The 13,211-nt window shown below is 48.8% G+C and overlaps 1 protein-coding gene across 1 annotated transcript in view; it reads right to left on the bottom strand.

Annotated features, from left to right (window-relative positions):
- Positions 1 to 12,997, bottom strand: part of LOC125621824 (butyrophilin subfamily 1 member A1) — a 66,709-nt gene extending 53,712 nt beyond the window's left edge. Inside the window, 1 exon segment of the mRNA XM_075119466.1 lies at positions 12,708 to 12,997. The gene's annotated coding sequence lies outside the window, so the exon portion shown is untranslated.
- Between the last annotated feature and the right edge of the window lie 214 nt (positions 12,998 to 13,211).

The raw sequence follows: 13,211 nt of genomic DNA, 5'->3' as shown, positions 1-13,211 counted from the left end.
GGTATTGTTGCTCTCTGTTCATGCGAGAAGAACCAGGGAAGTGGGAGAGTGAAGGAATAAGCCCCCTAACATCTTGGTGCCGTGACTCGGATACATCGCATTGGATAGGTGAGTGGCAGCCTGTAAGTCCCCCTCCCCAACAGTCCGCGCAGCTGCTTGGAGGGGGTATGGCGAACTCTCGTGATGGTAGTTGCGGGTTCTGGCAAGCTGGGGTAACGGATTTTTTGAACAAATGGATAAGGAAGAATCAGGGCCCATACCAGGTGCAGGGGTTCACCTGGGATGAGATTGAGAAGGAGATGGGAGAGGTTTTGGGAGACCCCAAGGGAAAGGAGTGTAGGAAAAAGGGAATGGTATTACAAGGTTTGTGTGCTGGGATGGCATACTGGGTAAAAAGGGAAGCTGATCTCCTCCAACACATTAAGGATTTGGAGGAGATTGTGGATCAGCAACGGATTTTAACAGAAAAATCTGTGTTAGCAGTAGAGGTAGCGGATTTGAAGGCACGGGATGCTGCACGGACAGAGGAGTCTTGTGAGGCAATCCGGAGAGAGAGGGACGAACTGCTGGGGAGAGTAGGAGACTTAGAGGAGGAATTGTATTATTGTAAACATGGGGGCAATGGATTTGGGGACCTCAAACCATCCGCCCCACTAATGGAACTGAAGGAGACACCTCCACCACCCTACCCTGAAAAAACACTGTACCCACCACTGCCGGTGGATGTTGTAAGCCGGCGATCCACAGTTACAGCCCCTGCGAGAGAGGCTACCCAGGAGGAACTGCAGGAGGCAGGAATAGTGGCCCCAGTTGCGGGGTGGGGGGACCATGCCCCACAAGTAGTAGAACAGGCAGAAATCCGCCCCTTGTCCCTGAAGGACCGGGAGGCAGTACTGGGCCGTTTGGGAAAGGTACCCCGGAATGATTGGGATCAGTTTGTGCTGTGGCTAGTGGAGGTGGGCAGAGAGATGGAGGGTCTAACTCGTGAGGACCAGGTGATCTTATGGCGTAGTCTTTTGGGACGAGGTACCTTGGGAATCGATGTGGCAGGAGTGGCACATCCATTTCTAATACCCGGACAGGTGGCAAAACACTTGTTTGGGGTGTACTCTCGTACTGCGGGGATGAATAAGATGAAGCGAGTCCCTGGGGAAACAGGGCGGGATACACTTAATCGCATACAGGCCTGGGCACGGTGCTGGGTGGATCCCCTGGACGGTCCATGGGTGATGCCCCAGACAGGGGCACCGGGACCTGGTGGGGGTGTGGAGCAGGGCAGGGGTGTGGAATTGCTGGAGAAATGGTTGGAGCTGAGCAATCCGCAGTTCGTGGGGCATTTAAGGTTGCAGCACCCTGAACTTGCTCCCAATCAGCTACCCCAGTTTCTGGAACAGGCAGATGTGTGGAGGCAGATGCATCAAGGGGAAGAGCCAGTCCATGCTATTACTGCGGGGGATCAATACAAGGTGGAAAGGAGTGGGTCAGCCTGGAGAGGAGGAGGTAGAGGGAGAGTTCGTGGCTTTGGGAGGGTAGTCAGGGATGAGCGGGCAGCTATAGAGCAAGAGATCCAGAGACTGCAGGCTAAACTGACTACCCACGATCTTACCAGATCAGGAGGAAAGTGGTCCTGGAGGCCAAGGGACTGGGACTGCCTGAAATGCCAGACATACAATTTTGCATGGAGACAGGAATGTGTTCGGTGCCAGGACCCCCGGTCCCCCCATGAACCAGTGGGAGGGACAGAGGTGGGTACTGCAACTTAGGGGTGCCCTGGGAGGCGTCCTGTCCATGTTCTCAGTTTAGGACGGGATGCATCTGGTCGCCCCACGCTCCAGGGGGCAATCGAAGGGAGTCCCATGAGGGATTTTTTGATAGACACTGGAGCAGCCATCAGTTTAACCACATGGGGGCAGGGGAGACCCTCAGAAGGGACTGTGACAATTGTAGGGGCAACAGGAGGGGAGACACAGTTAACCCTGAGGAGGGGACAAATCAAAGGAATCTGGGGGGAAGGGGAGATTATGTGGGGTTGTAATGATATGCTTAATCTGTTGGGGGCAGGAGATTTACACAAACTGGGACTTGTACTGGATTTAGCCAATTGGGTGTGTTTACTGGGGCAAACACAGGACGGTCAGGGCTATACCATTCCCATGGGGATAGCCACTATGACCATTAAAGCGGCACATGCCCTCCCACCACCCCCGGCTGGGTGGGAACACAGTCCTGTGTGGGCGACGGATAACCTGGATTGTGGGAGGGGCAGCATGGAGGTACTGATGGAGGGAGGGGACCCTCCCCCACAGAAACAGTACCCTATTCCTCGGGAGGCATTGGCAGAGGTGGGGGCAACTATTGAGGAATTGGAACAGAGGGGACTGATTCGGGCAGTTGCATCCCCTTGTAATGCTGCTGTGTGGCCCGTGAGGAAGCCAAATGGTACCTGGCGCCTCACTGTGGATTACAGGGCGCTAAATACTCTGGCCAATTCGCCAGCCTCAGTGGTGGCAGCGTATCCTGAAATGTTGGCCCGTATTGGACCCCAATTCCGAATTTTCACTGTTTTGGACATAGCTAATGGATTTTGGTCTCTGCCACTAGCTACCTCGTGTCAGTATAAAACTGCATTCACATGGGAGGGCAGACAATTCTGCTGGACAGTCCTACCCCAGGGATATAGGGACTCCCCTGCAATTTTTCACAGATACATGAGACAGGCTCTGGAGGGGGTGGATTCAGCAAGGTGCATACAATATGTAGACGACCTGTTGCTAATGTCAGGGACAGAGGAAGAAGACAGGGAACTAACTGAGCAGGTCTTGCAAGCTTTGGCAAGAGCAGGATTGAAGGTCAATGGGAAAAAGGCTCAGATGGGACAGACAAGAGTGACCTACTTAGGAGTGGAAGTGTCTCAGATGGGAAGGGAAATCGATAAGGGACGGGTGCAACTGATCCAGTCCCTGCCACTGCCTACGGATGTTAAAAGCTTGCAAAGTTTTCTGGGTCTAACTGGATTTTGCAGGGATTTTGTGGCCAATTATGCAGAAATAGCCCAGCCTCTATTTGACCTAACCCAAGCCTCAACTTGGGAATGGTCAGAAGAGTGTACTGAGGCAGTGAGAGTGCTAAAGGAAAACCTGGCCAGTGCTCCAGTGCTGGCCTCCCCAGATGGGGAGAAATTCTTTTATCTGTACCCTTTGGTATCGGACACTACCATTGGTTGTGCATTAACACAGGAGTATGGAGCAAAGGACCGACCTGTGGCCTTTGCCTCTCGACTTTTGAGTGCTGTGGAATTGAAGTATGGATGGTGTGAAAAGGTGCTGTTGTGCTCCTACTGGGGGGTAGGGAAATTTAAATACCTTACGGGAATGCAGAAAGTAATAATCTGATCTCATCATGACCCCCTGCGGCTGTTAAACATGCACACTATTTTACAGGGACAAGTGAGTGGGCAGCGTATTGCTAAATGGTTGCTGGCTCTACAGGCAGAAAACATTAAAGCAGAGGTGTTAAAGGAACCCATAGTCTGGGTAGCTGGATTACATCTGGCTGGCACCCCACACCAATGTGAAGCCAGCCCAGGTAAAACCCAACATCAGGTGTTTCGGGCAGCTAATCCCAATCAGGTAAAGGAGGGGACACTGGTATGGTTTTTGGATGGAAGTTGTAGCTATCAAGGGGGACGGAAAACTGCAGGCTTAGCTGTTGTGGGAATCAGAGGCAATGAGACAGTCAGCACCATTGGTTTCTCACTAGAAGCAAAGTCAGCTCAGGAGGCAGAACTGGCAGCCTTGCTAACAGCTTTAAATGAAGTGGATCCCAAATTTGAGGCAGAATGTTGGGTGGTGGTAGATTCAGATTATGTATTTCGTGGTGCCACATTAATGCTGAGATGGTGGGCAGATAATCATTTCAGGGCGACAGACGGCTCCACAATCAAGCATGCTACCTGGTGGAAGCGAGTGGAGGAGCTGAGTCACTGTTTTACATGGATCAATGTGGTAAAGGTAAAGGCACACAAGAAAACAGGACCCCTAAGCAAAGGGAATAATCTGGCTGATGTAGAGGCCAAGTGGGCTGCAACAGAGGCACCCCCATGGCCCTGGGAGCCAGAAGAGAGTGTGCCTGTAGCAGTGTTAACAAGAAGCGGGGTGGATACAGATCGGGGAGGGCGAATTCGAGAGTTGCAGGAATCTGACCCAGGACTGGAAGGCATCATGAAACTTGGGGACAGGCATGTGCCAAAGGTGGAACTAATGGAAGGGATTTGGTGTGTCCTAACAACTGAGGGACCGGTCATGTTGTGCCCCCAGGGAAGTCGGACGGCTTTCTTAAGCTGGGTGCATGGGAGCTTGGCAGGGGGACACCCCGGGTTTGAGGAGGCACTGGGAACTTTAAAAAGGTTGTGCTGGTGGCCAGGAATGGCAGCTGATTTAAAATCACATCTGGAACGTTGTTTGGACTGTGCCAGGCACAGCCCACCTCACAAGGTGCTAAGGGGAGAATTAATGAGACAAGCCCCAAGGGGACCATGGGAAAGGATACAGATTGATTACACAGGACCCCTACCACCAGATCACAGGAAAAACCGATTCATGTTGGTGGTAGTGGATGCTTTCAGCCGGTGGGTGGAAGCTTTCCCCACAAAGTATCAAACTGCCCGGGTAACTGCTGCAATACTGGTAAATGAGGTATTCACTCGCTGGGGGGTCCCAAAGGTGATTGACTCAGACCAAGGAGCTGCTTTTCGGTCAAATCTGTTAGGGGAGCTATCGGCCCTCACTGGAATCACACAGTTGTTCCATATTGCTTATCACCCCCAGGCTGCGGGGCAGGTGGGACGCATGAACCGCACCATTAAAAGTGAGCTAAGAAAGGGAGTGGAAATCGGAGGAAAAAACTGGTCACAGTTACTGCCCTTTGTCTTAATGAGAATAAGGGCCCGAGAATCAAAGGGCACAGGATTTTCTCCATATGAAGCTCTCATGGGAAGGCCTATGGAACGGTGGGAAAATCTACTTACCCCAGTACCTGGGGAAGTCACTACACACAGCCTAACACAAGAATGGATTTTAACTTTAATCGAACATGTAAAACAAGTACAGCAGGCGGTGGCCTGGCGAGACGAGCAAGGAGCAGCAAGAGTCAGAGCGTGGTATGACCTGCCTGGGGAGTGTAATCTACCCACGGTGGGAGATCTAGTGATGTACAAGATTCCAGGTCAGCACCATCCATTCCCAGCTCCTAAATGGAAGGGCCCCTATCTTGTCCTTGACCAATTAGGGCCCAGTCTGCTATTACTGGGTACAGAGAATGGAGGACGGGAGTGGGTTCACTGCACGCAAATAAAAAGGTACAAACAGGGGATTGGGAAAGGGGACATGTAAATTGTGTTATGTGTGTATTACAGGTTAATTCAAAAAGGAGAAAAGGATGAAAATTCCCTGGCCCTGGATGGAACAATTACTAGTGCTAATCACAATTGTCACATTTACAAATTCTATTCAGATCCCACGATGTGAAGTGTCAAAAGGAGGAAACACATGGACGGCTACACATGCAACCTGTGGTAATAAAGCTAATGAAGACTATGAGAATCTCCCCATAGAAAGATGTACCACTAATACTCCAACAGGAATTTGGCAGTGTCGGTATATGGTTTATGGATTAGATGGGGGAATCCCAACCAGGTGGAGAATATCAAATTTATCAGGAAATATTGCATGGTACTCCCTGGGTGCTGCCATGATTAACGATAGTGAAAAACACAGTTACCCAGCTATGTGGTTTGTTACAGAGGGTCCAAAGAATATAACCCTCTGGTCTCCTGGAGCAAATGAACCCTCTTGGGAAAATAGGGCCCCACATTTAGGGTGTGATGTTACCATATGTAACCACAATGGTACTTCCATGGAAGATAATCCCCAAAGGTGTGATTGTTATGTACATATTACATTAGGCGTAAAATCCCCTTTGGGACGCTGGGTGTACGATGAGTTAACCATTTTACAGAATGTAACCCTACAGGTGATATGGATGCCAAGTTGGAAGAATCCAAATTTAAAGTGGCCACAGCCTGGAGCCAAGAATATTCCCCGACGAGCAAATGTCTGGGAGCCATTGTGGGAGCAGGTGCAGCCAGCACTTTTTAACGTGTCCTTTCACTCTATTACATGGGTGGTACGCCCCAAGGAATGGTGGGTGGACCAAATCCATCCTAATTGTAGTATGTACATAAAAGGATTGAAACAACAATTCAATGCATGGGTGAGGGGACACACCTGGAATCGTCGTCGGAAAAGGGGATTGTGGGCAGCTGGGAACACTATGCTGGGTACATGGAATCTGGGGGACGAGTGGGTAACCAAACAATTAGTAAGCCAAAATGTGAAATTTCAACAACAAATTAATGAATTAATGGCACAGCAACTATCAGCAGTTGCCACAGGGTGGAGGACAGCAGTAGAGGTAAACTTGCAGTTAACTCATTGGGCAGGGGACCTGGTGACATGGGTAGAAGATGGCTTCAGAAGACTAACATGGGGAGAAGTGTGCATAGGTATTCAAAATGCTCAGTTAATAATGTTAATGGATATTATGAGAGATGCTTGGTCAGAACAATGGCCTTCAGTATTGAATCGGGAAGCTAGCCCATATTTATCCACAATTGCAAAAACATACCCATCTACCTGGAAAATAACATCCCCGACCTGTGGGGACAGTTCTTGTGTAGTTGTTACTATGATACCATGGGAAGGAAATGCAAATAAGGTGGTTCCCTTGTACCCTATGGGAGTAAGTAGGGAAGGGGGAGCACGTTGGGAGCCACTAGGGAATAGGTGGGGGGCATGGAATGGGGTAAATTGGACTGTCATCACATTAAGCAGTTGTATATCCAGAGGAGGAATATGGATGTGCCCCTCTCCTATGACTATGGAGGAGCAGGATCAATGGCCTATTGCAAAGGGGGGGCATTTAGGGGTAATGTATATGGGGTATGGTGTATTCTGTTGGGAATGTATGCAATCCTGCAATATAACACTAGGAGGCAAAATCCTTCCAGTGTATGACAAAATTATGAACTTCTATACTCTGCCACCTGGACTATGGTGCACCAATGGATCAGTGGACTCAATCGTTGTAAACAATCGAACCAGCACCTACTACCCGATACCGTATCAAGTAGTTGAATTGGTTTGGACAATACCAAATTTCACTGTGGATATTCAATGGACACACAATATGGACAAAAGTACACAAAGATTACAAAAGCAACTTGCTGCAAGCGACAACAGTTGGACACACTTACAATACACACTACAGGATGGTGCTGACAAAATTTTAACCTTATCAAAGGAGGAGAAGCAGTGTTTTTGGTGGTGGCCAGGATGTTGGACCATACTGCAGTGGTCAGGACTCTCGGTGTTGCTGTGGAGTATCATAGCAGCTAGTGTATTGTTAACTATATGTGTGTTACATTGCATATGGAAACGATCAAGGGGGGCACAACCCCCTAGAGAACAGCCACTAATTATAACTTATAAGTAATGTAGTAAGCCCCCCCAAGTGTACTAGACAACCTGGACCCAACCTTCTCGGGCCCACTACACTGGGAAGTCTGGAACACTAATTGGAATAGGTGTGGTATGCCCATACGAGAGAAGGTGCAGGGCACTATACTACACAAGGGGCAGTGGGACAGATGGAGCATTGACACCTTCCACCTCGATGCCTGGCCCTATCAGGAAATGTGTCGCCATATGTCCTATGCTTTTCCAGGGATACCTGGGCAGGAGGATCCCAAAAGAAAAAGAAAAAAAAGGGGTGGAGTGTTAGGATATAGATATTCAGGCCTGTCTGTAAAGGCCTATACTCTAAGAATTTAGGTGTATTCCTATCACTTGGCTAGTTAGAGGTATAAAAGAAAGAATCAAAATCACTGTCTGCCAGTGTAAGGGCCTTCTCTTACTGTGACAGTCTGAGGCCCTGTTCTTAGGCTAAGGCCTTTGGCTAAGCGACAGAGGCAGCCATAAGCTGGGAAGTGAATGGTCACATCCTCACATTCCAAACTAGTCACATTGAAATAAGGCGCTATTGGGCTGTTAGGAATTTAATCTTGTCCTTATAGTGCCTATCACCTCCAGAGAAAGGGAAGTGCCTAGAAGCTGTAAAAGGAAATTGAGGTTGATAGTTTTCTGTCTGGTAAGAACTCACTTATCAATAGACACAGCTGGGAAACTCTTATGTCTTTACAGATGTAGTTGTGAAATCCTCACTTCTGTATTGTTTTGTCATTATAGTTCCCACTTTGCTATTGTTTATTGGCATGGTCTCTGTCTGGTTCTGTGATTGCTTCTGTCTGCTGTATAATTAATTTTGCTGGGTGTAAACTAATTAAGGTGGTGGGATATAATTGGTTAGCTAATCCATGTTAGGATTGGTTAGTTAAATTTTACTAGAATGATTGGTTAAGGTATAGCTAAGAATATTACTATATAAATTAGGGGCAAACAGGAAGTAAGTTGGGATTCGAAAATAAGGAAAAAGGAACTTGTATTTAGCTTGCTGGAAGTTCACCCCAATAAACATCGAATTGTTTGCACCTTCGGACTTCGGGTATTGTTGCTCTCTGTTCATGCGAGAAGAACCAGGGAAGTGGGAGAGTGAAGGAATAAGCCCCCTAACAACCCCTGCGTCCCCCTCCTGCACCCCTAATCCCTGCACCCTTTACTGCTAACCCCTGCGTCCCCCTCCTGCACCCCTAATCCCTGCACCCTTTACTGCTAACCCCTGCGTCCCCCTCCTGCACCCCTAATCCCTGCACCCTTTACTGCTAACCCCTGCGTCCCCCTCCTGCACCCCTAATCCCTGCACCCTTTACTGCTAACCCCTGCATCCCCCTCCTGCACCTATGTGGGGAAACTGACCTGGATGCACAAAGCAGCTGGCATTGCTGCTCACTCCCCCCCAGGACTGCTGCTCCTCTGCCCCACGCATCCCTAGGGGGCTGTGATGGGAGAAGCAAGGAGCAACATCAGGGCTCTCTGCATCCAGGTCACTTTCCCCGCCTGGGCTGCATAAGTGGAGAGCAGAGAGCAGCAGCTCCTGATGCCTCCTAGCACAGCCCAGGTGGGGAAAGTGATCTGGATGCAGGGGGCCTGTCTGTGTGTGTGTGTGTGTGTGTGTGAGAGAGAGAGAGAGAGAGAGAGAGAGAGAGAGAGAGAGAGAAACCAGCTCACAAAGCTGGCCAACACACCAGCCATGTGCTGCCCCCACTAAGAGAGAACCATCCCATTATCTCATCCATCACATTTCTCATAGGAACTACCAGGGTTTGCATTACATTTTTGCATGAAACTGGGGAGAATTTAAAAACTATTTAAAACATTAAAAAAAATATAAAATATGAAAAATTCTATTACATTGTATTTACAGTATCGTTATTCATACTAGACTTGCTAGTCCTCCCCTCCCCCTCGCCCCCTCAGGCAGAGAGGCACAGAGATTAGGATCAGGACCAGCTGTGCCCCCAAAAGACCAGGCCAACCCTCCAAACTGGACCCGACCCACATCCCTCCCCAGACCAAACTGGACCTGACCTTCCCTAAACCAGGGGTGCTGGTGGGGGGATGGGGAAGGGGGAACTGGGTCTCCACCAGGGTTGCTGGTGAGGGCAATGTGGGAGGGGGAACTGGGTCTCCCCCAGGAGTACTGGTGGGGGGGATGGGTCAGGGGGAATTGGGTCTCTGCCAGGGGTGCTGGTGGGGCTGATGGGGCAGAGGGAACTGGGTCTCCTGCAGGGGCGCTGGTGGGGGTAGTTGGTAGTTGACGGTGCTGGTTCCTCTGCATGGAAGCCAGGCTGTCACAAGGCCCAACCTCGCTTGCCCTGTCTTCTTTGTTTCTCCATTCCAGCAGAGCTCTGTGTCTGTGTACCCTGCTCTTCCTAACCTAACCCTGACACCTCTCCTCTTTGCTCTCAAGACACAGCAATGTTGTGCTCCCATGTTCAGCTTCCTCTGCAGCTAGGTGTTAATATTTAGCCATTGTGGTTTCCATTGTCTCTGTAGGGTATGCCATTCCAGTGTGTTGATTCTAGCTCAGAAAGTCCTAGCAACTCTATGTCTGAGATACCTACCTTCATCTACCATGTCCCAGGGAGAAAATCAATTCTTTCCCTCAATGGATAGTGCTGCCAAGGTGATAGGTACAGAGTCGTAGATAGTTCATAAAAATATGACAGACAATTCCCACTTTGACACATCTCTTTCCCCTTTGACATCAAACTGAGCGAGATCTCTTCAACCAGTGACTTGGGAATGTTCATATCTCCTGCTACCTTGGAACTCAGATGCCTTCCAAGTCCAGGTAAAACCACAGATGTTTTCCATAGATGCCAAAACCAATTTCCCATCCATATGGTAACTTTTCTACCAGGCAATTTCAAGATTCTTACAGCACAGACTTTCATTACTCAAACAGACTGTTTTCATAACAGAGTTCAGAGCAGTTTCACAACCTTCCTTGGGTCTTATCTTTGGGATGACACGAGCAGGGTGAACATGGGGAGTTTTCAAGGGCCTCCTTCCACCCCAATGCCTTGAGGGTTGAAACCGAGACAGGAACCTGCCACTATCCCCTCCCACTCATCTTCCAGGGAGTGAGGAGAGCCGTGAACCCACCTTCCTCCATATGTCAGCCAACTTGGCTGCAGCCTTGGGGTGTCTTTACCCCTTGGTTGGGGTAGGGAGTGACCCTCTGAGTATTTGGGAGGATCGGAGTAGGGAAAATGCTCAGATGCAGAAAAATATGCACCTGTAAACTGTTACTGCAAAAATTTAGGCACCAAGTGATTGTAGGCAGTGCAGGGTTTGGCCGCAGTTGAGTAGGGTTTTGTGAATCCCAGTGTGTCCTGATTCTGGGATTTTTTTCTAGGTACTTAAAGTGATAGGCACCTAAGTCCTCTAATGAATCCATCCAGTGGTAAGGAAGGGGAGTCACACACGGCCAATAACATCACTTAAGGAAGGTTTCAGAGGAACAGCCGTGTTAGTCTGTATTCGCAAAAAGAAAAGGAGTACTTGTGGCACCTTAGAGACTAACCAATTTATTTGATCATGAGCTTTCGTGAGCTACAGCTCACTTCATCAGATGCATACCGTGGAAACTGCAGCAGACTTTATATATACACAGAGAATATGAAACAATACCTCCTCCCACCCCACTGTCCTGCTGGGAATAGCTTATCTAAAGTGATCAACAGGTGGGCCATTTCCAGCACAAATCCAGGTTTTCTCACCCTCCACCCCCCCACACAAATTCACTCTCCTGCTGGTGCTAGCCCGTCCAAAGTGACAACTCTTTACATAATCAAGTCGGGCTATTTCCTGCATAAATCCAGGTTGCCAATTGTGCCCACATATCTATTCAGGGGACACCATCACAGGGCATAATAACATCAGCCACACTATCAGAGGCTCGTTCACCTGCACATCCACCAATGTGATATATGCCATCATGTGCCAGCAATGCCCCTCTGCCATGTACATTGGTCAAACTGGACAGTCTCTACGTAAAAGAATAAATGGACACAAATCAGATGTCAAGAATTATAACATTCATAAACCAGTCGGAGAACACTTCAATCTCTCTGGTCACGCAATCACAGACATGAAGGTCGCTATCTTAAAACAAAAAAACTTCAAATCCAGACTCCAGCGAGAAACTGCTGAATTGGAATTCATTTGCAAATTGGATACTATTAATTTAGGCTTAAATAGAGACTGGGAGTGGCTAAGTCATTATGCAAGGTAGCCTGTTTCCTCTTGTTTTTTCCTACCCCCCCCCTCCCCCAGATGTTCTGGTTTAACTTGGATTTAAACTTGGAGAGTGGTCAGTTTAGATGAGCTATTACCAGCAGGAGAGTGAGTTTGTGTGTGTATGGGGGTGGGGGGGATGTGAGAAAACCTGGATTTATGCAGGAAATAGCCCGACTTGATTATGTAAAGAGTTGTCACTTTGGATGGGCTAGCACCAGCAGGAGAGTGAATTTGTGTGGGGGGGTGGAGGGTGAGAAAACCTGGATTTGTGCTGGAAATGGCCCACCTGTTGATCACTTTAGATAAGCTATTACCAGCAGGACAGTGGGGTGGGAGGAGGTATTGTTTCATATTCTCTGTGTGTATATAAAGTCTGCTGCAGTTTCCACGGTATGCATCTGATGAAGTGAGCTGTAGCTCACGAAAGCTCATGCTCAAATAAATTGGTTAGTCTCTAAGGTGCCACAAGTACTCCTTTTCTTATCACTTAAGGAAGCGATTCACTAACTACAGCTCACATCAGGCAGCAAAATAGCAAGAGCAAATGAGCTCTACTGCAGGGCCCCAGGCTCTGCTAAAGCACAATGAACCAGGAAAGGGAAAAACCGTCTCTCAATCTTCAGGCTAGAAGCTCTGAGGGGCAGAGACTCTGCCTCATTGTACGACTGGAATGGACTAAGCACACTGTGGAGTTACCAAAACCAAACACTTACTGACCATCACGTGTGTGCGTTTCTGCAGCCAAATTTACACTCCAAGTGTGGGAGCAGCAGTTTACCCCTGACAGACCTGGGAGAGGGGTCCTGGGACACTGACCGTTCATCTGAGTGTGTGTGTGGTTGAGGAAATACCAAAGGAGTCTAGTTCCAGCACTGGAAGATCCCTTACCTGCTGAGTCCTGCAGGGACACTTCCTCCAAGCGGACTCAGGGTCCTTCAAAGCTCTCAGTTTTTCTAGCATCCATGAGTTCGTGTTTCCTGTGAAACCTCCCTTTGCTGAGGCAGTTTCATCCATTCAGCACAGGAGTCACAGCCAGGGAGTTTCACTCTGTCCTGTTCATTCGTGGCTTTTGTTAATTTACTGCACTTGTAACTGAATGTCCGGTTTCTGCTGCTCCCACCAGCTGCAGAAATGAAAGTAACAAGATAGCTGGGAAGTTATCGTAACAGGAATCCTTGTCATGTGCTGCGTAAAGTACAAGGATCAAAGTCCTCGTAAAGAAACATCCCCAGCAGTGCTAGTGAGTGACAGATTTGGAGCCGACCCACTCACTTTGGCAGGTGACACTCAGCTCTGCCCTGTTTTTTCCTGCTCTCTGAGAATCAGTAACATAAAAAGAAATTGCATGTAAAGCCACCGTCCTCCAAGGTTTTCGTCTCCTGGGGGTGAGGG

Source organism: Caretta caretta, chromosome 14 (genome assembly GCF_965140235.1).
Source record: "Caretta caretta isolate rCarCar2 chromosome 14, rCarCar1.hap1, whole genome shotgun sequence".
Lineage (NCBI taxonomy): Eukaryota > Metazoa > Chordata > Testudines > Cheloniidae > Caretta > Caretta caretta.
Note: the sequence above shows the minus strand (reverse complement) of the source record. Positions and strands in the feature narration are given on the sequence as shown.